This window comes from Suricata suricatta, chromosome 4 (genome assembly GCF_006229205.1).
Source record: "Suricata suricatta isolate VVHF042 chromosome 4, meerkat_22Aug2017_6uvM2_HiC, whole genome shotgun sequence".
NCBI classification, from domain to species: Eukaryota; Metazoa; Chordata; class Mammalia; order Carnivora; family Herpestidae; genus Suricata; species Suricata suricatta.
Genome location: NC_043703.1, coordinates 105,623,277 through 105,650,336, shown reverse-complemented (window position 1 = coordinate 105,650,336; position 27,060 = coordinate 105,623,277). Strand labels below are relative to the sequence as shown.

Genomic DNA, 27,060 nt, shown 5'->3' with positions numbered 1-27,060 from the left:
ATATATCTTTTCAAATTAGTGTTTTTGTTATCTTCAGATAAAACCCAGAAGAGAAATTACTAAATCAGATGATATTTCTATTGTTAAGTTTTTGAGGAAACTTCATTCTGTTTTCCATAGTGGATGTGCCTATTTACATTTCTACCAACAGTTCCCAAGTGTTCCTTTTCTTTCACATCCTCACCAACACTTATTTCTTGTCTTTTGATACTAACCATTCTAACAGGTGTGAGGTAATTGTGGTTTTTATTTGCATTTCCCTGATGGTTAGTGATATTAAGCATCTTTTCATGTGTCTTTTGGCTATCTATATGTCTGCTTTGGAAAAATGCATTTTCAGATCCTCTGCTCATTTTTTAAAATTACTTGAGAGAGAGGAGCACAAGTGGGGGAAAGGGGCAGGGCAAGAGAGAGAGAGAGAAAGAGAAAGAGAGAATCTCAAGCTGCCTCCTTGCTCAACATGGAGCCCAACACAGGGCTGGATCCCACAACCCTGGGATCATGACCTGAGTTGAAATCGAGAGTTGGATGCTAAACTGATTGAGCCATGCAGGTGCCCCATCTGCCTAATTTTTAATCAGATTTTTTTGGTTGTATGAGTTCCTTATATATTTTGGACATCAACCCCTTATCAGATCTATAATTTGCAAGTATCTTCTTCTATAGGTTGACTTTTCATTTTGTTCATAGTTTCCTTTGCTGTGCAAATGCTTTTTGGCTTGCTATGGTTCTACTTTATTCTTTTTGCTTTTGTTTCTTTTTCCTGAGAAGATATCCAGAAAAATATTACTGAGGCCAATGTCCAAGAGTTGTTTTCTTTTAGGAGATTTATGGTTTCAGGTTTTACATTTAGGTATTTAATGCATTTTGAGTTTATTTTTGTGTATGGTATAAGAAAGTGGTTCAGGTTCATTTTTTTTTGCAGGTAGCTGTCCATTTTTACCAACACCATTTATTAAAGAGACTGTCTTTTCTCCATTGTATATTTTTATTTCATGGACCATATATTTATTGACCCTATAAATGTAGAGGTTTTTCTCTGGGCTCTCTATTCTGTTCCATTTATCTATTTTTGTGCCATTATCATCTGTTTTGATTACTGTGGCTTTGTAGTATAGTTTGGAATTTGAGATATTGCTAGCTTTCTTCTTTCTCAGTATTGCTTTGGCTATTTGAGGTTTTCTGCAGTTCCATACAAATTTTAGAATTATTTTTTCTAGTTCTGTGAAAAATACTACTGTCATTTTGATGGGGTTTACACTGAATCTGTAGCTTGCTTTGAGTAGAATGGACATTCTAACAATACTAATTCTTCTAATCCATAAATATGGCCTATGTTTCCATGTACTTATGTATATTTAGTTTCTTTTAATAGTGTCTTATCATTTTCAGAGTACAGAACTTTCACTTCCTTGGTTAAATATATTCCTAGGTATTTTATTCATTTTGATGCAATTGTAAATGGGATTATTTTCTTAATTTCTTTTTCTGCTAGTTTTAGTATATACAAACACAACAGATTTCTGTATATTAATTTTGTATCATGAAACCTTACTGAATCAAAATGTATTTTTTATTACATTTATCAGATATGTTTATTATTTTTTTGACCCAAGTACAGTGATTTTTAAATCTCCTCAGACAACTAAAGAAAAAGTATTCAAGAAAATAAAACACAAATGAGAAATTTAACCGTTAGATTTTTGCTTCATACCAACCGTACATTAGTCTATAAAACAAATAAAAAAACTTTAAATGAAATGTTACTAAAACACTAACCAAATCACAAAATGTGTTTCTTAAACAGTGAGACTTGAAAGTCAAAATGACTCCTTGATCCGTTGGCTGCAGAATGGATATTGTGTTAGCAGGCATGAAAACAATATGCATCTCACTGTACATCTCCATCAGCACTGGGGTGACCTTGTGCAGTGTCAGTGAGCAGTAATATTTTGACAGGAACATTTTTTTCTGAGCAGTAAGTTTCAATAGTACATATTCAGTAAACTGTGTTTGAAACAGATGTGCTGTCATCCAGGCTTGGTGGTTTCATTCACAGAGCACAGAAAGAGTAGTTTTATCATAATTCTTAGGGGCCCTAGGATTTTTGGAATGTTAAATGAGCATTGGCTTCAACTTAAAGTCCAGCTGCCTTAGCCCCTAATCATGAGTCAGCCTGTCCTTGGAAGCTTTGAAGCCAGGCATTGACTTCTTTCTAGCTATTAAAGTCCTATCTTTTTCCAATAGAAGACTGTTTGACCATATTGACAATCTGTTGTTTAGTGTAGCCACCTTCGTTAATGATCTCAGCTAGCTCTTTTGGATAACTGTAACAGCTTCTATATCAACACTTGCTGCTTTGCTTTGCACTTTTACGTTATGAAGATGACTCTTTCCTTAAACTTCATGAACCAACTTTGCTTGCTTTAAACTTTTCTTCTGTAGCTTCCTCACCTCTCTCAGCCTTCACAGAATTGAAGAAAGTTAGGGGCTTTAATCTGGATTAGGTTTTGGCTTAAGGGAATGTTGTGGCTGATTTGATCTCTCAAGACCACTAAAACTTTCTCCGTGTCAGCAATAAGCCTGTTTCACGTTCTTATCATTTGTGTATTCAGTGCAGTAGGACTTTTCATTTCCTTTAAGAATGTTTCCTTTGCATTGACAGCTTGGCTAATTGGTGCAGGAGGCCTAGCTTTTGGCTTATTTTAGCTTTTAACATGACTTTTTCTAGCTTTTTTTTTTAATTAAAAAAATTTTTTTTAATTTCTTTTTGAAAGACAGAGAGAGATAGCATGAGCAGGGGAGAGTCAGAGAGAGAGGGAGACACAGAATCCAAAGCAGGCTACAGGCTCTGAGCTAGCTGTCAGCACAGAGTCTAACGCAGGGCTTGAACCCACGAGATCATGACCTGAGCCAAAGCTGGACCCTTAACCGACTGAGCCACCCAGGCACCCCTTTTTCTAGCTTTTTGATTGATTGGTTGCAGAGAGAGAGAGAGAGCATGAGTGGGGTGAGGGGGAGAGATAAAGAATCTTAAGCAGGCTCCATGCTCAATACAGAGCCCAATTTGGGGCTCAGTCCCACGACCCCGGGATCATAACCTGAGCTGAAATCAAGAGTTGGATGCTCAACTGACTGAGCCACTCAGGCGCCCCTCTAGCTTTTGATCTAAAGTGAGAGAAATGTGAGCTGTACTTGGCTGGCTCAGTTGGTAGAACATGAGACTCTTGATCTCCAGTCATGAGTTCAAGCCCCACATTGGTCATAGAGCTTACTTAAAAGAAAAAAAAAGTGATGCACATGCGATTCTTCTTTCACTTCAACACTGAGAAGCCATTTTAGGGTTATTAATTGGCCTAATTTCAATATTGCTATGTCTCAGGGAATAGGGGTCCCTGAGAAAGGGGAGAGAGATGGGGAACAACTGGTCCGGGCATCAGTCAGAACATACACAACATTTATCAATTAAGTTTGCCATCTTTTATGGGTGCTGTTTGCAGTGCCCCAAAACAATTAACATCAAAGATCACAGATTACCATAACAAATATCATAGTAGTGAAAAAAATTGAATATTGTGAGAATTACCAAAATGTGGCACACAGACACAAAGTGAGTAAATGCTGTTAAAAAAAATAATGCCAATAGACTTGCTTGATGCAGGGATGCCACAAACCTTCAGTTTGTAAAGAATGCAGTATCTGCATCGTACAATAAAGTGAAGAGCAATAAAACAAGGCATGTTTGTATATCGAGTTCAAAAAACAGATAAAACTAATTTTTGTAATGGAGGGCAGAATGTTGGGTAGCTTTGGGATGGGTATTGATGAGAAGTGGCCCAAAGGAGCCTTCCAAGTTGCTAGAAATATTCTATATCTTGATCTGAGTAAAGGGTGATAAAGACTCTCTCCTTGACCAAAGTCTAGTCAGGCTGTTCTGAGCCCTCTTTTCAACAAGTCCTCATCTTGACCTATAACAACTCTTTTTTTTCCTAATATTTTTTGTGGGTTTTGGGGGGCAGTGAGAGAGAGAATCCTAAGCAGCCTCCACGCTGTCAGCATAGAGTTCAGTTTACACTTGGCTTTTTTCTCTATTTCAATACCACTTTAGAGTCTGGCTTGTATATCTTTGACGTGGATTACATATATTTATATAGTGGTGTGTAAAGACTTGGACACTACGTAAGTTATACCTCAATTTTTGAAAATATCTGAGTAGAGTTCTGAATAACTTTCCCCTTGAAGGCCACACAACCTGGATAGTCTTTCCTAGACACCCTGCTTACCACCTTTCTCCCTTCTCCCCACTTCCTAACAGACTTTTTCACTTCTTTCATTCCACTCACAGCTTACAGGAAGGCTTTACAGATTTCCTTAGCTAGATAGACTGTTCCTTCTTTGTCCTTTGTTAGCATCTTCAGGAGTTCCCCAGGTGAAATTCAAAATGGCCTCCATATACAGAGGACAAGTAGAGACAGAAGAAAGAAGGGATTGCTCCAGATTGGTAAATTGCAGGTTTAATAAGCAAGGGAACTTCCATACAATATTTGTTTTGGTCAGCTGCAAGACAAGTAGATCTCCACACACACCTGCCGGATTCTTAAAAGTTTATATTCATGCTTTAATGGGGTCCAGTCACATACAAAGTCCAGAAGGCCTCAGTAACACATTACTCTCTTAAGGCTGCATCCTTGAAATGTCTCCTAATGTGGGAATGGTGAGTAGAACATATATTCCAAGGACAGGGGAGGGGGTAAAGAGCCTCTGATTGCTCAGCTTGAGGGTCATCTTGTGGTCCTATCCTCTCAACCTCTTTCAAGATCTGTGCAACATAAAAACCAGGATATTACCTATCATCCTGCTTATCACACTGAAGTACAGTTATCTGGTCATGTGCCTGGCTCCTTTGCTAAAATATAGAATTAATCCTTGAAAGCAGGTGACCCATTCCTGGTGGCTGGCATATTACAGATGTTCAATATTTGCTGAATGAATTATCTTGATTAGAAATCAATACCTTTGTTCCTTGAGCCTGGTTGGATCATTAAACGCCCCACCATGTCTGGTCTTTAGTGTGTTGTGTATCATACACCTTGCATTTGAATAGCTCTTCTGAGCCTAAGGAGGACCGTAATGGTTGATTTTATTATGAAACTTTGCTATAAACACATCTGTTCAGTTTGATAACAGGCATCTTTTTTATTCTTTCAACAAGAACACACAATTTCTTATAAAGCAATTTCATTTTGTTATCTCTTATTCTCTTTCATATTCTTCTGGGATCATAGATCCAGAACACATCCATTTCCTAATCAGATTTGTTTGTTTCTTAAAAGATGTAATGTCATGATTGCTGTTTCATTAAAAAAAAAAAGATTTTATGTGTTTAAGGCATGCTCTTTAGTATCAAGGGCTGTGATTCTTCACCTTATCAGATCAGTGTCCACTTTTTATAACATATTTGTAACATCCCCTTTACTATCTTAAAATAAAATTCATAGATATAATCTACTTCACATGTATATTTTCAAGTAAAAACAATGCTCTAACAACAATGTCAAATATGTAAACGTTTGGTATGAATAATGGGAAATAGGTATATATAGTTCTCTACCCCCCAGTTCCTGGCACAGAGCACATGAATCCCTTGGAATTTTCTGGGTGATAGCACCATCTTTTGTTCTAATGAGTGAGCTCTTGGTTGGCTCCTGGATGGAGGTGGTCATGAGAAAGACCAAGAGGCAATTAAAATCTTGGAATATTCAGCCCCAGCCCCCATTCTCCAAAGAGGAAAGAGGGGCTAGAAATGGAGTTGATCACTGATTATGCCTATGTGATGAAGTTTCCATAAAAATCCCAATATTATCGGGTTCAGGGAGCTTCAAAGTTATTGAACACGTCTAGGTTCCAGGAGATAGCTTGCCTAGAGAAGGCATGGAAACTCCATATTCCACATACCTTGCTCTGTGTGTCTGTTCATCTGGCTGTTCATCTGTATCCTTTGTCATATCCTTCATAACATAACAAACTGGTAAATGTAAGTAAATGTTTTCTTAAGTTCTGTGAGCTCTTCACAAGTAATTGAATCCAAGGGGAGGAGGTCATGAGAACTTCTGATTTGTAGCCAAGTCAGACAGAGGTTATGGGTAACTGGGGACCTATGTATTGCAGTTGGCATCTGAAGTGGGGGCAGTCTCGTGAGACCGAGCCCTTAAATCTGTGAGATCTCATGTCATCTCCAGTTAGCTAGTGCCAGAATTGAGTTAAATTTAATAAGATACCTCGCCGGTTTCACAGAGAATTTTTTGGTGTGGGCAAAAAATTCCACACATCTGGTATCAGAAGTTGTGAGTTTGGTAGTAGTATGAGAATAAGGGAGGAAAAACAAGTTTTTCCTTACACACTTGGGTATGACGACATTTAAAGACTTAAAGTTTTCAATTGTTTGTGCCTAGACATAGAATTGCTAGAGGTGCTGCACATGCAGTCTGATGCTGATGTTCTGTATTGGTGCATGGTCAGAGTTCTGATTTTACAACTTTCAAAAGTTTTCTAATAAAACAATCTTTGATTAAAATGGTAGTTGCATTCCTGGGAAATTCAGTGTATATTAAAACCACACAAAAGGTACTTTGTGCTTATATGTAAAATGGAGTTGTGTTCTAGGCTTACTTTATTATCATAGATTTTTCACTGATGTGAATATGAATAACTGGTGAGACTCTGGGAAATGAGGATGGGGGTGGGCAGCTCTTGGCTGTGCTGCACTCTCCCTAGAGGGCATCTAGCAGCTCTGACCACCCCACAGTGAATGCCAGTGGTGCCCCAAATCATTTTGACAACCAACAATTTGGTCACAGATTTCCAAAATATCCCAAGTTGGTTGGAATAGTGCCTGGGTGGCTCAGCTGGTTAAACTTCCGACTTTGGCTCAGGTCATCTTATGGTTCATGGGTTCAAGCCCTATGTCGGGGCCTGTGCTGACAGCTCAGAGCCTGGAGCCTGCTTCAGATCCTGTGTGTGTGTCTCTCTCTCTGCTCCTCCTCCTCACACACTCTGTCTCTCTCTCTCAAAAATAAACATTAAAAAATTTTTTAAAATAAATTTGCTGGTCATAAGAATTACTTGGGGACCTTATTTGGAATGTACATTCCTTGGACCCATTCTCAGAAATTCTGATTCAGTAGGTAGGGGAAGGGCTCTGGGATCCATGTTTTTTTTATTGACTACCCTAACAGTTCTGTCCCTCAAAACTCACTTTGACAGTTTTGCTCTTCACTAAAGCCCTGAAACTTAACTTACTATGTTCCACTAGAGAATCTAAGAAACAGCAGGGAACCAGTTCACCCAATAAGAACCTTTGTATTGAGATATTCATTTGGTACATTTATTTTTTAAGGCCATACAAATTGTAGTAGTATTGTTGGCAATAAATGTCATTGCCATCCCTCTATGATGCAATAAAAGTAGAAGTTCCATTGTTAGTTGAAAATTGTAATAAGACTGTTGGGTATATTCTTACTACTGTAATTAACTAACAGATAAATACATTTTAAAGTTTATTTATTTATTTTTGAGAAAGAATAAGCGAGGGAGGGACAGAGAAAGAGGAGAGAGTGTCCCAAGCAGGCTCCACATTGTTAGTGCAGAGCCTGATGTGGGGCTCGAACTCGAACCTTGTGATCATGACCAATCAAGAATTGGACACTTAACCATCTTAGCCACTCAGGTACCCCTATACAGAAGTAAAATTTAAAACCCAAGTGATAATTGCAAAGAGCTAGAAAAGCAATGGGTAGATACTGTTAGGTGAGTTTAAGGAAAGTACTTGCAGGGGACGGGGGGCCCCAGGTTAATGGTAGCCTACCAAAGAGTTCAAATGGACAACAGGGCCACAAGAAAATGGCATCCTGCTCTTCCAAGTGAACATCACAACTGAGAGGGACTTGGCTTTGTGATGAATACGAAAGCCAACACCCCACACCGATGACATTTGTTTTCCACTAACAGTTGAGAACCAACACAGCTCTGGAGTATGATCGGAGGCTTTTCTGTGATCAGAGATGTAGTTCACCACTAGGCATAGGGCACACTTTTCCCAGGTGCATGTTGTTTGGAAAGAATAAGACTGCTTCATGGATAAGGAATCAGGCAAAATGAGAGAGAGAATCTTCAATAATATTTTATGGGGGGTGTGAAAAAAGTCTGTTGACTTATCCCTGTCTCATAACCAATGGGTCTGGCTTTGTGAACAGCACACACCTAAATTTAAATCTTAGCTCGGCCGTTCTTAAATGTGGGATATCGAGCAAGTCACTTTTTGGGCAGTGCCTGTCTTATAGGCTTGTTCTGAGGATGAAATAGGATCATTAATGTAAAGGGTCTGACACAGGGAAAGTGTTTAAGAAATGTTAGTAGGTTTCTATCCTATTTTATTATGAAAATTTTCAACATGCAGCAAGGTTGAAAGAATTTTTCAAGGACCATATATCTATATACGCACCAGCTAGATTCTACCCTTAATTTAAATTTCACTACATTTGCCTTATCACCTGTCTAGTCAATTTTCCATCAACTCTATCCATCAACTCATCTACCTTATTTTTTTTTAATGTTTATTTATTTTTGAGAGAGAGACAGAACATGAGCAAGGGAGAAGCAGAGAGAGAGGGAGGTACAGAATCCAAAGCAGGCTTCAGGCTCTGAGCTGTCAGCACAGAGCCCCAAAGGGGGCTCAAACTCACAAACTGCAAGATTATGACCTGAGCCAAAGTCAGACGCTCAACCAAGACACCCAGGCGCCCCTTTACTTTTTAAAAACATTTCAAAATCAATTCCCAACACTGGTACACTTCTCCCTAAATACTTCCAATATATAGAAGCAATTTGGGCACCTGGGTGTCTCAGTTGGTTAAGTGTCTGATTTCAGCTCAGGTCAAGATCTCACAATTCGTGAGTTCAAGGCTCACATCGAGTTCTGTGCTGACAGCTTGAAGCCTGGAGCCTGCTTCAGATTCTGTGTCTCCCTCTCTCTGTCCCTCCACTGCTTGTGCACTCTCTCTCTTTCTCTCGAAAATAAGTAAAAATCAGAAAGTTAATATATATATAAACAATTATTTTTACACTTCTCTGATAACCAGAATGATCCTGTTCATCAGATTCAGTGTCTCTCCCTCAGTTAATCCTGCATGAACATTGCCAAACTGCTTATCTTTGATACCCTTTTTATCTGTGTTACCTTCCTTTCTTTGCACAGTTTATGTAGATATTTTATATCAGTTCAGGCAACAAGACTATTTTACAAGAAATTAAGCCTTATCAAGACTACACTTTAGTCCCAACTAGAGTACTCTCAAGTCAGGACAAATAGTTGTGGTAGCTGGACTCACCCATTAGAAGTGGATTCTGTGTCTGTGCTATTGACAATCCCCAGCACTCCCCTTTTTACTTATTACTCTGTGAGCATTATTTAAGATCTCTGAAATCCACTACCATGAATTCAAGAAGTTGTGTAAAAAAAAAGTAAGGGGGGAAAACACCTCATAAAGAGCAAGGATGAGGATCTATAAACCAGTTTTAAAGAGCCCTGGAATCATTTCCACTTTTTTCAGCTTACTGAGATATTCTTTAATATGCCTGCCATAGTCGCAGGAGGTAATACTTTAACAGGGTGAATGTTATTCGGATAAGTGGAGAGAAGGAGAGAAGGAAAGAAAAGCTGAGTGGTGGAGAGACCAGGACAATCAGAGGGTGTCTGGCACACAGAGCTAGCAGACTTGCTTTTTTTCTTCTTTTTTTCCTCAGTTTTATAATTTATTGTACAAATTGAATATCACATGATGAGTTGACCTTAGCTTCTTTGGGCTTGGTAACTTAACAGATAAGGTACAGTTTAAAATCTGTGTATGTTGCTTTTACAGCTGGTATTTTTTTAGACCTTAACTTGAAGTATAAGACCATCAAAGCAATGCCTCCGTATGTGGCCAGTACACAATTTATTCTACCTGTGACAGTATGAGTTGAAATACTTTTTTGATACTAGTCAAATGTAATTGGGTATCAGTTTATGGATCTGCCATGATGTCAATCTTGCAAAAGGCACCAAATTTGCTGGTTAGGTCCTTTAACATAATGCAGCTACCTTGCCCAACTTCTCTTCTTTTTCTGTATTAATTGTAGCTTGATTGCTACAATTAATTGCTCAATAGTGCTGTATCTCCAACTTCCCTTGAATAGAGATAATATGCACCCAACCATTCCTAGCAGAGAGTTTCAGATGGTGAGCCTGCTTTTTTGCCTTCTTAAGAGCTAAAAGATGTCCAGTGATATATATTCAACCCCATTATTGAAGACAATGTCCTAGATTTTAGGATTGAGAAACAAGATGGAAGGAATCTGTATGTCTGCATGGAGCAGCCTCTAACTCAGACACTGAATTAAGAAATGAATTTCTGGGGATGCCTGGGTAGCTCAGTCGGTTAAACATCCGACTCTTGGGTTTGGCTCAGATCATGATCTCACAGTTCTTGGGTTTGAGCCCTGTTTTGGGCTCTGCAGTTGGCAGTGCAGAGCCTGCTTGGGATTCTCTCTCTACTTCCCTCTGCTCTCCCCTGTTCCTGCTGTCTCTGCCTCTCTCAAAATAAATAAATAAACTTAAAAACAAAAAGAAAGAAAGAAATGAATCTCTGTCTTTTCTGAGCCATTTGTGTCTCTCTTATAGCAGCTATCATAACATTAACTAATAGGAACACATACTGAAAAACAGAACTAAGGTTAAAATCTGGTAATGGAGGGATTAGATGCTGGGAGAAGTGGTTTAGTTTTATCTTGTAGACAATGGAGAAAATTGCAAGATCTTTTTTTTTTTAAGTAGACACTACATCCAACACGGGGCTCAAACTCACAACCCCAAGGGGTGTTTGGGTGGCTCAGTCAGTTTAGCGTCCAACTTCAGCTCAGGTTATGTTCTCACAGTTCTTGAGTTTGAGCCCTACATTGTGCTCTGTATTGACAGCTCAGAGCCTGAAACTTGCTTCTGATTCTGTCTCCCATCCCTCTCCACTCCTCCCCTGTTTGTGCTCTCTCTCTCTCTCTCTCTCTCAAAAGTAAAGAAACATTTAAAAAAATCAAGCTCACAACCTCAAGATCAAGAGTCGTATGCTCCACCAACTGAGCCAGCCAGGTGCCCTGAAAATTGCAAGTTTTTAAACCAGATAGTGCTATGATGAAGGCAAGTGTTTCAGGAAATTGAACGGATAGCATGAAAGCTTCCTTGAAGAGGTTATTGCTGTGAAACAAACATGGGCCTGAAACAGACCAGGATATTGAATGTGGAAATGGAGTAAAGATGAAGAGGAAGGAAAACAATCAAGAGACTTTACAAAAAGCCGTAGGCCTTGGTGACCAGCCAGTTATAGGGAATTAAGGAGAACCAAGGGGCAAAAAAAAACCCCAACAGTTTTTTAAAGTTTATTTATTTACTTATTTGAAAGAGAAAAAGAGAGAGCAGGGCAGGGGCAGAGAGAGAGGTGAACAGAGGATCTGAAGCAAGTTCTGTGCTGGCAGTTTGAACTCACAAACCCCGAGATCATGACCTGAACCAAAGGCATATGCTTAACCAACTGAGCCACCCAGGTACCCCAAAAGTCCCAAAATTTTAATCTATAAAAGTGCTGATGCAGCAGAAATTGCTGGCAAGAAACTAGGAATATATACATTAACTTCAAAAAATCAGGAGTGCCTGTCTGGCTCAGTTGGAAGAGTTTGTGACTCTTGATCTTGGGGTTGTGAGTCCAAGCCCTACATTGGGTGCAGAGAACTTAAATTTTAAAAAAGAATTTTTTTAATTATAAGGGGCACCTGGGTGGCTTTGGATTCTTTGTCTCCCCACCCCTCAAAAATAAACATTTTTTAAAAAAAAGTAAATAGAGGCACCCTCATAGCTCAGTTGTTTAAGTGTCCAACTCTTGATCTTGGCTCAGATCATGATCTCATAGTTCGTGGGTTTGAGCCCTACATTGGGCTCTCTGCTGTCAATGCAGAGCCTGCTTGGGATCCTCTGTTACCCTCTCTTTCTGCTCCTCCCCTGCGTGTGCACTCTCTCTCTCTCTCTCTCAAAACTTAATAAACTTAAAATTATAAATAGCTTGGAGTATGTCAGCAGACCCAGCTCCTGCCATTATCAATTTTGCCTATTGTCCCTCCTAACCAACATGAGTCCTCGTACCACCATTTCTAAGTAAACCTTAGGGTAAAGGGACAGTCCCTAAGGTAAAGACTGTAGCTCTGGGAAACCTGCCCACTCACCTATTTTCATTTAAGGAACTGAAACATAATGTTTGTGAACACCCAGAGAAATGAAATCTTTGTTCACGAAAACTCAAAATAACAACAACTAGTCTTACTACACTCATTTTTAAAATGCCCCTCTCTCTTTAATCTCTATGTTTATATTGTTAAAGCACTATTGTATATATGCTAGTTTTGTGTGTATACCACTGCTTGGAAGTATGACACAGTGTTCTAACTTGGTTTCTGTAACAGTAGTAATATCTGATGTTTCACAAACATGAGATCCAATAATTACTTGCACAGATTTGGAATTAGCATTTTTCAGAACTGGTAATAAAGCCATCATCACCTTCAAGTCATATGATGTTTCTGATATGTCTCAAGAGAGGATAGTTAAATTTTAGACTCTTTTAAAACTTTCAAAAAATTTTTTAGAGAAAGCAAGAGTGCATGAGTAGTGGAGAGGGGCAGAGGGGGAGTGTCTCAAGGAGCCTCCACACTCAGCATGGGGCCTGACATTCTGGGATCATGACTTAAGCTGAAATCAAGAGTCAGACTCAACCCACAGAGCAAACCCAGGTGCCCTGAGGAGAGTTAAATTTTAAAGTTGGAAGGAACTTTATAGATCATTTAGTTCAGACCCTCATTTTACACATGAAGAAACTGAGGCACAGAAAATAGAAGTATTTTGCTCATCTTCATGCAGCTAATTAGTTGCTGAGTTGAGACTTGAAACTAGACCTCCAAACTCTTAGTTTGGGTCTTTTCTCCATTGCCACATCACATTTCCAATTGTGATCTAAAACATAAAGCAGGGGCGCCAGGGTGGCTCATTCAGTTAAATGGCTGACTTCGGCCCAGGTCATGATCTTGCGGTTCATGAGTTCGATCCTGCATCAGGATCTGTGCTGTCAGCTCAGAGCCTGGAGCCTGCTTCAGATTCTGTGTCTTCTTCTCTCTCTGCCCTTCCCCTGCTCACGCTTTGTCTCTCTGTCTCACAAAAATAAATAAACATTAAAAAAAATTTTTAATAAAAAATAAAAAAATTAAACAAAGCAATATGGGGTGACTGGGTGGCTCAATAAGTTAAGTTTCTGACTTGGGCTCAGGTCATGATCTCACAATTTGTGAGTTCGAGCCCCTCATTAGGCTCTGTGCTGACAGCTCAGAGCCTGGAGCCTGCTTTGGATTCTGTGTCTCCCTTTCTCTCTGCCCCTCCCCTGCTCACACTCTTGTTTCTCTCTCTCTTAAAAATAAATAAACATTAAAGAATTTTAACATAAAGCAATATAAAAATATTTTCTAGCTAATTAGCCGCCATAAATCTCACTAATAAAAATGCTAACATATAGAGTGCTTAACATTCATAAGGCTTTGTATCCTTTAAGGCTCTGGTGCTTTTTCTTCCCAACAGTCTCAATTCACCATCTCTGAGAAAAGTAAAAATAAGTTCTTTAACATGTTTATTAATGGCATTGACTGTGTGTTATTTATTGTTTCCTCTAATGTTTAGAACATTACCCAGAGTTTTGTAGATGCTCAGTAAATATCTAACGAAATATACTTCTTATACATTAAATCACTTCAGTATTAATATGACTGACAATATATCACCACTGGACATTAAATACTATGAAAAAAAAAAGAGACACAGATTTAACTCTCTGATCCCAAAGAGGTATAGGTAAGTAACTATGCCTGCAGAGAAGCATAGTGGTGATTATAGTAAGACAAATACAAAACCATGGCTTCATATATTAAAAGGAAGCAGAGTCAACCAGTTAACAAGTTCTAAAATAATATTCAAAGTCCTTAATTTTTGTTAAAGTTTTATTTTAAAATTATAGCATCAAAAATATACATTCTTAAGAACTATTGGAGAAAAGAAAAGTGACCTGTAATTCTACCTCACTAATACAAATGTCACCAATGTGCATGTATGAGTATATGTTTATGAGTTCCCTTCCAGAGCATTTTAATGTCCATTTATTTTTGAGAGAGAGAGAGAGAGAGTGTGAGCTAGAGAGGGGCTGAGAAAGAGGGAGACAGAAACCCAAGCAGGCTCCAGGCTCTGAGATGTCAGCATAGAGCTCAATACAAGGTTTGAACTCACAAGCCATGAGATCAGACCTGAGCTGAATGAAGTTGGATGCTTAACCAACGGAGCCACCCAGGCGCCCCCAGGACACTTCATATGCAAACTTTGATGTATTTCTTCTGCTATTACTTGATTATGGTAAAAAAATTAAAGCAAAGAAAATGATACTCAATTAAAATAACCATACTCTCAGCCCTGTGCAAAAAATATCCAAGAGTAAATGTTTGGAATATATCCTTGCATAAAGTTTTTTTTAAGTGACTTCTTTTTTGTTTGTTTGTTTAATTTGACAGAGAGAGAAAGAGAGAGAGCACAAGCATGTGCACACCAGCAGGGGAGGGGCGGAGAGAGAGGGAGAGAATCCCAAGCAGACTCCTCACTGTCAGCTCAGAGCCTCATGTGGGGCTCAATCCCATAAACCAGGAGAGCTGAAATAGTCAGACACTCAACCAACTGAGCCACCCAGGTACCCCGTCCTTACATAACTTTTTGTTTATTTATATAGCTACAATCATGAATACTATACTTACATAAAATATGGTAACCTTTTTAAAAAATTTAATATCATACTATTCATATCTTCCTGTGTTGCTACATAGTCTTTAAACTACACCCTATAAGAAAGGAAGTTGGTTAGAGAAGGAATTTCCTAGGAAACTGGAAATACTTCCAAGGTTTGTAGGTCTTAATGGGGCTAAAAAACAGATTTTGTGTGACCATGGGATGGGAAAATTGGAAAAATAAGAAATTATGATCTAGAAGTTGAACTTTCTAAGTTACAGTATAAGAAAGGCTTGCTCTATTTATTATCTAGCAACTGAGATTGAAGACCAGCATAACCTACCATGAATACTGTTCCTTTATCTTTCAACTCTAACCCTCTCCTCCACTGTGACTCCAAATTATCATCAGGCTGATTATAGTGACAGATGCCACTTGTCTTCTCTACTGTCCTGGCTTTCCCATCTGTCTCTTCAACCTCCTTGTACCAGAACACTTTCCTATTTCTGCAACCTCAAAACAAATTTCACCATATAAATGAACTCATGTTGGAGGAAGTGGAGAGTGAAAATGGCATCTAGCTTCATTTTTAGCAATTGAGCTCTAATGAGAACACCCTGATAATCCATGGGAGAAAGTTCACCCTCTCTCAACAATGTGGAAGATAGATTGGGAGAAGTGCAAGACCAGATGCAGGTGACTGTTTAGGACAATAGTTGTAATAATGATGGGGTGAGAAGATAAGTGCTTGATTTGAGGCAGTGGCTTGGGGGAATAGATTTGGGAGATATGGGTAAAGAGAATTACCAGTTTTCTGCTTTGAGCAACTTTTCATTGTGGAACCATTCAATGATCTAGGAACTCCAGGGGAGGGGAATCTCTCCTTTTATTACAGTAAAGCCAAACATTAAAAGCCCCTCCATCAATCATTCTTTCTCCTCTTCCCCCTTTTTAACAGAGCCATGATTTTGTTTGGGTAATCTACCCTGCTATAAATAAATGCCAGCTTCGTCTTTAACTCAATCTTGATAATCCCATTCTTGAGCCAGAGAGTGGGTTAGGAATTGGCAAATGATTCAATTCTGACTGATACAGGAGGGGAAATTTGCTGGGGAGATTCTGGGATACATTTTTTCATTAATGGAAAGAGGCACCCAGGAATTCACTGGACTTTGCTATGTCTACATATGACAAATAAACTATAGGAGACATTTCAAGACCATGAATTAAAAATAAAAGCAGCATGCTAAAGATGTTAGAGAAGAAAGATTAAGAAGGAATCTGAGTTTTTGATGACATGGTTAGATACTGAGTTGAAATCATCTCACCTCAGACTCCTTGTTTTTGTTGTTTTTGTTTTGTATTGTTTTTGTTTTGGTTTGGTTTTTGAGAGAGAGAGTGAGCTCAAGCAGGAGAGAGGCAGAGAGTGACAGAGAGAGAGAATCCTAAGCAGGCTCCACACCCAGCATAGAGTCCAATTCAGGACTTGATCTCAAAACCATAAGATCATGATCTGAGCTGAAATCGAGTCTGATACTTAACCTACTGGGCCACCCAGGTGGCCCTCCAACTCCTTGTATTATAAAATATGAGACAATAAATATTCACTTATAGTTTAAGTCAGTTTAGTTGAGGCTCCTATTTGTAGCTCAGAATGATTTAAGAGATATAGAACTGTTCCTAAAAGAGAATTCTAGCTAGGCTTGTAATCACTTGGGAATAAGATCTTTGGGGCTAGATCCTCAAAGATCCAACCAATGGCTGAGAGCAGTTCACTACTGAGAAGGTGAACCAACTCTTTGAGGCCTGAGATCTTAGAAAATGGTCTGCATTCATATATGTATCTCTTTAAAGTGGGCATTTAATTCTATCAATATTAAGTTAAGACACAGTACTTTAATTTTCACTTCCTGTATTATACTTACAGTTACTGTATACATACTATTGCTTAAGACCACTGATAGATTCAGAAATAGAACACAGTGCTGGGGCTAAAATGAAGTTTACAACTAAACCCTTTGACAAAGAGTACAGGAAATAAAAATCAACTAAACAGGAAGTAAGCAGAGTAGAATAGAACAGCCAGAAGTATTTGAGCCTGGCACAAAAATTAATCTATGTGCAGAACACATAAGTACCAAGCAAAAATTTAAAGTTGAAATCTTTAATTTGTAGACAGTTTGAGGAGATCACAAAAGAGGGAAGAAAACACAAGGAAGTAAAAGGAAGAAAGAAAGAATGCATCCCAGTGGAGTAATTATTATATAAACTAAAGAATGTCTTTTGCATAAAGAATGGCAGTTTAAAACATTTCTGCAAATTCCTTGACCCTTCTCCCTTGAAGGGTCCTGTGGTCCTCTCTTTGAATCTGGGCCACCAACCTCAATGACTGGTTGACCAGTAATTTATGGCAGAATTAACATTACGTGACTCTCCAGGTTAGGTCATAAAAAGTGGAGCAGATTCTACCAGGCTTGTTGTACAGCCATGAGCCACTGTGTAAGAAGCATTATCACCCTGAGGTCACCATGCTGTGAGGAAGCACAAGCTAACCCATGCAGACAGAGCATGTGGAGGACACTGCTGACATGGTGAAAGAGAGATGCCCAGATGTCCCCACTCTCCCAATGCCCATTCTTCCAGCTCCTGCACATACGCAAGACCTCCTAAGGCAGAACCACCCATTGGAGCTCTTCCTGAATTCCTGACCCTCAGAAATCTTGAGAGCTGATAAAATGATTATTGTTTTAAGCCAGTGAGTTTTAGGGTGGCTTGTTATGCAGCCATAGATAGATGAGTTGATTTAAATGCTGTGGTTCTTTATTAAATAAGGAGAGAACACAAGGGCCCATTAGGAGTCACTAGAGCTAATTACCATGACAAGCCAAGTGAAGTGGTGATTTCCCGTCAAAAGGACCTGTTACCAATAATAAAAGTAAATAATTAGTGAGACCAAGTTATATTTTTTAAAAATCTTGACTCTGAAAGAACTCCATTTTAATTAATATGAAATGTTTAAAGATTATGCCATATCTCTCAAAGGTAATCTGGGTAACTAATTTTCTTTTCACCACTTTTTATTCCTATTTCAGAGATTCAAATTACAGTAGTTCCCCTGTATCTGCAGTTATCTGTCCTAAGACCCGCCCCCCCAGTGGAGGCCTGAAACCATGGGGAGTCCTGAATCATATATACACTATGTTCTTTCCTATACATGCATACCTATGAAAGAGTTTAATTTATATAATGGGCACAGTAAGAGTCTAACAAAAATAACAAATAATCTAATAGAATAAGTGCAACAGTATACTGTAATAAAAGTTATGTCAATATGGTCTCTTTCTCAAAATAGCTTAAGTGCTGTACTCCCCCTTCTTGTGATGACATAAGATGATAAAATGCCTATGTGATGAGATGAAGTGAAAATTGTGAGGCATTGTGACTTAGCATTAGGCTACTCTTTTTCCTTCTGATCATAGGTCAGAGGGAGGGTTATCTGTTTACAGACCAAGATTGAGCACGGGTAACTGAAACCATGGCAGATGAAACTGTGGATGGGGGTCATGGGGACCTACTGTACCAGCAAAGTAGGACAGATAGTTGGGCTGATTCCTAACCTGTCAACTCAGCAACTCAAAAAGCTACAAGCTAGAAGGGTTAGTATCCCCATCCACTGTTCATTTTCTGATCTCAGGACATTTAGTCACAGAACATTTCTGTAAGGGAAAGTCCAGGACATTTTTAGTCTATATAGGACATGTAGCCAGCGGGGCCATATTCTGTGGGCTAAACTTCAGGATAGGAAAGATTTATGTCAGAGAAGTCAAAGCCTCCTACGGCTCACACTTCTGGTATTAGTTCTTGTTTTAAAGTACTAAAATAAAATGAAATAAAAATTAAGATCAACCAAAGCAAATGTAGAAAAGTAATATGAAACAAAGATAGAAAATGTCCAGAATAGACAGGTTTATAGTGACTGAAAGTTGAGTAGGTGTTCCCCAGGGTTGGAAGCAAAAGGGGAAGGGGGCCCTGGGGACTGATTGATTGTGGTGATGATTACAAACTCTGAATATACTAAAAGCCTTTGCACTGTTTTGTTCTCTTATTTTTTTTATTTTATACTTTTATTTAAGAGAGAGAGAGCGAGCATGCAAAAGAGAAGGGGCAGAGAGAGAGAGAGAGAGGGAGAGAGAGAGAGAGGGAGAGAGAGAGAGAGGGAGAGAGAGAGAGAGAGAGAGAGAGAGAGAGAGAGAGAGAGAGAGAGAGAATGAATCTCAAGCAGGCTCCATGCTCAGTGCAGAGCCTGATCCAGGGCTCAATCCTACGACTCTGGAATCATGACCTGAGCCCAAATCAGGAGCTGAACACTCAACTGACTAAACCACCCAGATGCTCCTGCATTGTATACTTAAATAGGTGAATTATATCTCAATGAAGCTATTATATATATATTTTAAAAAGTAACATTGGAAAAAACTTATGTAAAATAAAAACATGAAAATCAAACCTTTTTATCATAACTAAAATGTTTTTGCTGATGCTTAGAAATTCCCTAGGCTAAATCAGAAGATGATGCTGAGATTATTCTAGGGTAGAGTTTAACAAACTTTTATTTTTTTCAGACTTTAGGAAAGTTTTATTCTTTTTCAAACTGTTTCTGTAAAAGACCAAACAGAAAGTATTTCAGGCTTTGCAGGTCAAGAGGCAAAATGGTGGATAGTATGTAATGTAACCACTCATATAATTAAAGAGATAACAAACTTCTGCACATTTTTAAATGATGAAATTAAAAATATAATAACAGCATAATTTTTGTGTGATATGGGTCTATTAAAAGAATTCTTTTTTGGAGATGACATTTCACTTAACTGAGGTTCAAAGTTAATATAATATTCTCTGTCATCAAATTGATTGCAAATATTCTGAGAAAAAAAGTTCTTAGCTCATGGGCTATATAAAAACAGGCAGTGAGCTGGATTTGGCCCATGGGCCACATTTTTGACAATTCCTGCTCTAGAGTACTGTATTTCTAAAGTCTGGTTTATTAGTTTCCCAGGGCTTCTGTAACAAAGGACCATGAACTGGGAAGCTTAAAACAACACAAATTTATTATCTCATAGCTCTGGAGGCCAGAAATCTGAAATCAATATTACAGGGCTATGCTCCCTCCAGAGGCTCTGGGGGAGAATACTTCTTTGCCTCTTCCAGCATCTGGTAGCCCTAGGGCTTCCTTGGGCAATATCACTCTAATCCCTGCCTCTGTCTTCATGTGGCTGTCTTCCCTCTGTATCTGTGTATTTCTTCTCCCGTACTTATAGGGATGCCAGTCATACCCTAATTCAGTGTGACCTCAATTAACTAGACACATTTGCAATGATCTTATTTCAAATAAGATCACATTCATTGGTATTGGGGGGTTAGGACTTGAACATATCTTTTTTGGTGTACATGTACACAATTCAACCCACAACAGCAGTGGACTTGGTAGAGAGCTCTGGAAGATCCTAGGGTCAACGGTCTTCCTTGCATTTGCAAACCTGGAGCATGTAGCACCACCCTTCTTGGTTCCCACAGCTCCCAATACTTGGACACTTATTCTTTGTTGTTTTAAGGCCTCTAGATACTAGTTAAGTGCTTTCATTAAAAAATATATATCACTTCAGATATCAAATGTTTTCACTCATATGTGGATCTTGAGAAACTAAACAGAAGACCATGGGGCAAGAGAAGGGGAAAAAATAGTTACAAACAGAGAGGGAGAGAGGCAAACCACAAGAGACTCTTAAATGCAGAAAAGAAACTAAGGGTTGATAGGGAGTGGGGAAGAGGGAAAATGGACAATGGGCATTGAGGAGGACACTTGTTGGGATGAGCACTGGGTGTTGTATGTAAGCCAATTTGAGGATAAATTATATTCATAAAAACATATGTCACTTGATAGACACTTACATGGCTTGGTTAAGTATTCTACTCTTGATTTCAGCTCAGGTCATTATCTCACAGTGGCAGGGTCTAGCCCTGGATAGAGCTCCCTGCAGAGTGTGGAACCTGCTTATGATTCATTAATTCATTGATTCTCTCTCTCTTTCTCTCTCTCTCTCTCTCTCTCAAAAAAAAAAAAAAAAAGGAAAGAAAAGAAAAAAAAAAAGAAGAGAAAAGAAAAGAAAAAAATGTCACTTGGGATGCCTGGCTGGCTAAGTCAGTGAAGCATGCGACTCCTGATCTCAAGGTCATGAGTTTGAGTCCCATATTGGGCCTAGAGCTTCCTTAAAATAAAGACACAAATAAAAATATGTCACCTACTATTAGCAAAAGGACTAGAATTCATTCTACACTAGAATGAATGTTTCTTAGCTATTTTGAACTTCCTGGAAACTTCATGATACATCTGAGACTCTAAAAAGCAGCCAAATTTTTTGTCTCTTTAGTGTGTTTACACCTTAAAACATTAAAAAGAGAAAGCTATTACTATGGTCTAGTCAAGAGTTAATTGTGTCTTATACCAAGGTAATGAGTGGAAAGAGGATGGGTGGATTAGTGATCTGTTCATAGGCAGGATCTTCAATATTTGAAAGTTTGTGTATTTAAGGGTGAAGAAGGTTTCAAGAATGACTTTTGGGTTTCTAGCAACTAGGTAGAGAGTGGTAAGATGGAATGAAATAGGGAACATTGGAAGTTTGGGGTAGAAAGAGGTAGATCTTGAGTTTGGGATGGATATGTTTGTTCTGAGCAACATGCTAAACAATACAACTTTCTATATGGAGCTGAAACTGGAGATTTAATTTGACATTGGTTGTTGGGATTTAAGGGACCCATGAATAATGACACCTCTCTTCTGAGTTCAGAGCAACAAACAAAATCCCAGTTCTTTAACTGGTTAAATTGGGTTGTAGAATACAGCTTTGATCAGTAGACAAAACTGCACTTTTTAATATCCTCCTCCTGAATTTAACATATTGGCCTCCAACTGCATACCTCTATATTGCAGAAACAGGGCCTGGCCTAATAAGATTGTTTCATGTGAGAGAAAGGACTATGTGCCTGCTGCAGAGGCCACAGATATAGACAGAAAGAGAGAGAGAGAGAAGAGAGACACCCAAGCTGTGTGTGAGTAACTCCTCCTGGGAGAAGGACTGAGTATTTCATCAGGAAACAAAAGGTATACTCAAAGAGGTAATTGAGGGGAATGTAGCAAAGGGATTATTTACTGAGGTGTGGGCAAGATTAATGGTACCAACAAGGGATGTAGAAGCATCCAGGAACTACATACAGGGAAATCAGTGGGGATCAGGGAAGGGAGCTCTTACCAGAACTCAGCAAAAGCTCTAGCCATGGAAGAGATGCTGTCCAACAGGAATGTGGCTGAGGAAAGGAGCCAGTGCCAGAACTGGCTCTGACTGCCCCAGGGTGAGGTTAGGCAGTGGAGGAAGATAAACATCCTGCCTACTTGCTCTTCCCACCATCTGAACTCCCTCCCATTGACCAACAGGAAACTAGAGGACTGTAATGACCAAGGAGTGCAGTGTGTAGCAGTCAGCCTGCCAAGGCACAGAGGGCAGAAAAGGGTGGGGAATAGGCAGTCAGAAAATAACCAGCATGGGCGCCCCTGGGTGGCTCAGTTGGTTAAGCATGTGACTTCGGCTCAGGTCATGATCTCATGGTTTGTGAGTTTGAGCCCTGCATTGGGCTCTGGGTTCTCTGGGATTCTCTATCTCTCCTTTTCTCTCTGTCTCTGCCTGCTCATTCCCTCTCTCTCTTTATGTCTTAAAATAAATAAACTTAAAAAAAAACCCAGCATGTTGTTAGTAAGGGCTAGAGAGAGGGCAAGAGGTGTCACTGTACAGTTCAGTCCTGGCAGTGAACTTCCCTGAGATGGGGACTAGAAACTTGTTGTTCTGCTCCCACCTTTAAGAGGCTCACCTCTATATGTGCACCCTATCATCCACTGCTCCTTTTGAGTCCCTCCTTTAACCATTGATGAATAGTTTAGCCTTTACTCCACCTAGGGTGAAAAGAAGATGACTATCCTCATTCCTATCTCATATTTGCTCAGCTGTTTTGTCCAACAGGTTTACCAGAAGATATGCAATGGGATCAAATGACAACATAAATACATGACAATGTAATGTTCGACAGTGATGCAATACCAATGAAATAGAAATGTCCCAAATAATTTTTTCCATTACATTGTTTCAGTAATACTAAGATGTGGAAATTTTTTTTTCACATTTTAACCTCTCTAAAATTGGGAGTCATATTACAATTTCATCCACTAGGCAGCTGTTATGATGACAGTGTCCTTGCCTGCGATGTGCATCAAAATGGGCAGAATGGGTATCAGCAGCTTGGAAGAAAACCCAGCAGAGAGAGCAAGGCACTGTTATAAAATGCTCAATCACCAGCACTCTTGATAACATAGAGGGTGACACCATCACATATTATATGGGCCACTCTGATTTTAAAAGTGGCTCAGCCATAGAGACAGAAGGTAAATTAGTGGTTGCAGGGGTAGGAGAGTGGGAAGAGTGGAATGACTACTAATGGGTGCAGGGTATCTTTTTGGGGTGATGGAAATATTCTGGAATAGGTAATGGTGATGGTGGACAACTTTGTGAATACACACACATAACAACCCATTGAATTGTATACTTTAAAAGGGTGAATTTTGTGATATGTGAAATTGGTGTATGAATGATATCTCAATTTTTGTGAATATGGTATGTGACTGATATCTCAATTTTTAAAGAAGTGATTCAACATACTGGGGGAAGCTAGGTAATGGATATACTACTTTTGTGCTATTTTTGAAAGTTGTTCTGCCTCCAAAGTTATTTCAAAATAAAAAGCTTGAAGGGATATGCCTGGGTGGTTCAGTTGGCTAAGCATCTGACTTCAGCTCAGGTCATGATCTCACTGCTTGTGAGTTCAACCCCACATCAGGCTCTGGGCTGACAGTTCAGAGCCTGAAGCCTGCTTCAGATTCTGTGTTTCCCTCTTTCTCTGTTCCTCCCCTGCTCACTCTCTGTCTCTCTCTCTCGCTCAAAAATAAATAAACGTTTAAAAAAAAGCTTAAAATTTTTTGTGGTAAATACAGTATAAAATATAAGTCTTATTTAAAAAATCTGTATGCGTGGGTGCCTGGGTGGCTCACACGGTTAAGCATCTGACTTTTGATTTAGGCTCAGGCTATAATCCCAGGGTCATGGGATTGAGCCCCATCTTGGGCTACACACTGGCAGCTCAGAGCCTCTCTCTTTGCCCTTCCCCTGCACTCACTTGCATGTGCATGTTCTCTCTCTCTCTCTCTCTCTCTCTCAAAATAAATAAACTTTAAAAAGAAATTTAAAATTTTTTTAATTAAAAAAATTAACTATTGGGACCTCATCAGGATAAAAAGCTTCTGCACTGCAAAGGAAACAATCAAGAAAACTAAAAGACAACCAATGGAATGGGAAAAGATAGTTGCCTGGGAACTGACAATGGGAAATGACATATCAGATAAAGGGCTAGAATCCAAAATCTATAAGGAACTCACCAAACTCCATACCCGAAAAATGAATAACCCAGTGAAGAAATGGGCAGAAGTCATGAAGAGACACTTCTCCAGAGGACATCCAGATGGCCAACAGACATATGAAATGATGCTCAGCATCATTGATCATCAGGAAAACACAAATCAAAGAACTGAGATACCACCTCACGCCAGAGTAGCTAAAATGAACAAATCAAGAGACTATACATGCTGGCGAGGATGTGGAGAGACAGGCACCCTCCTACACTGTTGGTGGGAATATAAACTGGTACAGCCACTCTGGAAAATAGTGTGGAGTTTTCTCAAGAAAGTATCAATAGAACTCCCCTATGACCCAGCAATAGCACTGCTGGGGATTTACCCAAGGGATACAGAAGCACTGATGCATAGGGGCACATGTACCCCAATGTTCATAGCAGCACTTTCAACAATAGCCAAATCATGGAAAGAACCTAAATGTCCATCAACGGATGAATGGATCAAGAAGATGTGGTTTCTCTATACAATGGAATACTGCATTGCAATGAGAAAGAATGAAATCTGGCCATTTGTAGCAAAGTGGATGGACCTTGAGGGTGTCATGCTAAGCGAAATAAGTCAGGCAGAGAAGGATGGATACCATATGTTTTCACTCATAGGTCTAACAGGAGAAACCTAATGGAGGACCATAAGAAGGGGAAGTGGGGGGAAAGAGTTAGAGAGAAGGAGGGAGGCAAATCATGAGAAACTCCTGAATACTGAAAACAAACTGAGGGCTAAAGGAGGAGGGGGAAAGCAGAAGAGGGATGAGGGTCATGGCGGAGGGCACTTGTGGGGAAGAGCACTGGGTGTTATATGGAAACCAACTTGACAATAAACTATTAAAAAAATTCTGTATGTAGAGTATGTTATAGACTTGTGTGAACCCTTAGGAAAAAAGTGAAAAGATATTCAATAAAAGCTCTTTTCCAACTCTGAAAACAAACATGATTCAGAATATTTGGATTCTGAATATAAAAAGCTTCTAAGAATACTTTAAGTTATTTTGCTCATATTTTCCCTTTTATGTATGCACAAGAACAGCATATGGTAAAAAAAAATCTATATCTAAGTCAGTCTAAAAGAGCTTTTTAAGTAAGTATAAAATCAACTTTTTAAGTGATAAGTGTTGTGTTAAAGCTTAAATTGGCAGTTTCTCCCCCTTTCTTGGTGGTATTTTGGTGTTATGAAATACAGTATTCCATTCCCGAGGAGAAATAAAAGCTCCCGAATCAAATCTCCTTGCTTTTGTAAGATAAAGAGCAGATACATTCTAGTCAGCCTCAGCCCAGAGGCCTCACTCAGCCTCACTCAGTGCCTGGGAAGAGAGGGCTCACTCCGTGTTTGCATCCTAAGTCTCTTCTATATTCCACTTTTGGAGCCCAAAGGGTTACAGGACATAGAAGATTACCCAAGCACCAGCCTCACACATGAGAAACTTAGAAAACGTGAGCAAATCTGCCCAGCCCTGTCGCATTTAGATCAGCTGTGTCAGCCCTGATTCTGGGTTGAGAGCTATAGAAATGGATTCTGCCTGATCTAAGCAGAGAAGGAATGGAGTTCTTTGGAGAGGTGGGAGAATGGTGGGGAAGATTAGAAAACCTGGTTTTGAGTAGTGTGACCTATGAACTGTCCTCGTGAAGGCACTGTTGCCAGAGCTGAGCTTAGCACCCACTTTTCATGGGGAGTTCTCTGCCAGGCCTACATCTGTACATCACTGACTGCTGATTCAAAGTTCTGAATGAGTGTGTCTCACCGACTAAGCCTTGGTCACATAGCTACCCCCTTGTCATGTGGCTGTAAGGGAAGCTGGGAAATTGAGTAAATGGCATTTTCTGCTTCTACAAAAGGAGATAGATTCTGCCTCCCACCAAGACTCTTAGGGAGGGGGAAGAGGTAGGCAGATGGAGAGCAGCCAAAACCATGATGAATATCTACTTCAATCTAAATAAAGTTCTTTTTTTTAAGTTTATTTATTTTGAGAGAGAGAGAGAAAAAGCATGATTGTGGAGGGGCAGAGAGAGGGAGAGAGAGAATCCCAAGCAGGACTCCTGGGCTCAAACCCATGAACTGCAAGACCATGACCTAAGCTGAAGTCGGAAGCTTAACCGACTGAGTCACCCAGGTTCCCCCAAATCAAGTTCTTACAATCCCAGAACAAACACATAGTACTGGCACCAGCTGAAAGCCCTGACAGAGGCCTCACAATATCTGAGGGAAGAAAGGAAGACTGAGAAAATGTGAAGGAGTGATAGAGAAAATCTTGCCAATATGAGTGTTATCTTGAATGCGTCTCAGTCTATATGGCAGTTTCCTATAGTTCTTGACCTGTGGACTTCTTAGTGTTGGGAGAAGTCTTTCATCAAGAAGTTAAGTATGACCTGGGTTTACCATATCATATCTGGAAATTGAAACCTTTTCACCCTCTAGAAAAATTTAGTAATTTTTAATGATGCCCCATCATTACTACAGCCTCCTTTCTTCCCCATTCTGTATATTTTAAAACCCCTAATTTCTATTTCCCCTATGCCTCTGTCAAGCCAAGGACACAGCCACCTTTCTTCTTATGCGCAATCATTGCAATGGTGTACTGATAAGCAGACTCTCTGGAGGAGAGAAAAGA

General features: G+C 39.3%; 1 pseudogene; it reads right to left on the bottom strand.

Moving 5' to 3' along the window:
• Window positions 1-9,870: 9,870 nt before the first annotated feature.
• LOC115290653 lies at window positions 9,871-10,076 on the bottom strand (annotated as a pseudogene).
• Window positions 10,077-27,060: the final 16,984 nt, after the last annotated feature.